Source organism: Oncorhynchus clarkii, chromosome 13 (assembly GCF_045791955.1).
Source record: "Oncorhynchus clarkii lewisi isolate Uvic-CL-2024 chromosome 13, UVic_Ocla_1.0, whole genome shotgun sequence".
In the NCBI taxonomy this organism is placed as follows: Eukaryota; Metazoa; Chordata; class Actinopteri; order Salmoniformes; family Salmonidae; genus Oncorhynchus; species Oncorhynchus clarkii.
In genome coordinates this window covers 54,174,240-54,174,823 of record NC_092159.1, presented here as the reverse complement: position 1 = coordinate 54,174,823, position 584 = coordinate 54,174,240, and positions in this window count along the sequence as shown.

Sequence of the window (584 nt, the reverse complement as noted above, 5' to 3'; positions counted from 1 at the left end):
AATCGCTGTTCTGATGTCCAGATGCTCAAAAAACACACAAAATAGCACAATTGGTCAGGAGCCTGCAGAACGTCGGCCATCTCCTCCGGCGTCATTCTTTAAGATAGAGACAGAGAGTGTGTTTGTGTGTGTGTGTGTGTGTGTGTGTGTGTGTGTGTGTGTGTGTGTGTGTGTGTGTGTGTGTGTGTGTGTGTGTGTGTGAGGAGAAACATTGCAGTCTAAGCCAACAGGTGGGTTTAGCTTTGAAGTACTGACCCCCATACAGAGGAGAGCTTTAGCTCTGAGAAAGAGGAACGAGGAGAGAAAGTCTATTTGCCTCATCCATTTTTCATTGGAAGAGCAAGGTCTGGTCTGTGTTTGCCTCAGATACGCTTTGCATGAAAAAGGAGTGTGGCTTCCCTACAAGAGAAGAGAGGAAGGAAACAGAGAAATGAAGAGAGAGAGATAGTAGGAGTGAGACGGGGCAGTGTGTGAGAGAGAGAGAGAGAGAGAGAGAGAGAGAGAGAGAGAGAGAGAGAGAGAGAGAGAGATAGTAGGAGTGAGACTGAGCAGTGTGAGAGAGAGAGAGGGAGAGAGAGAGAGAG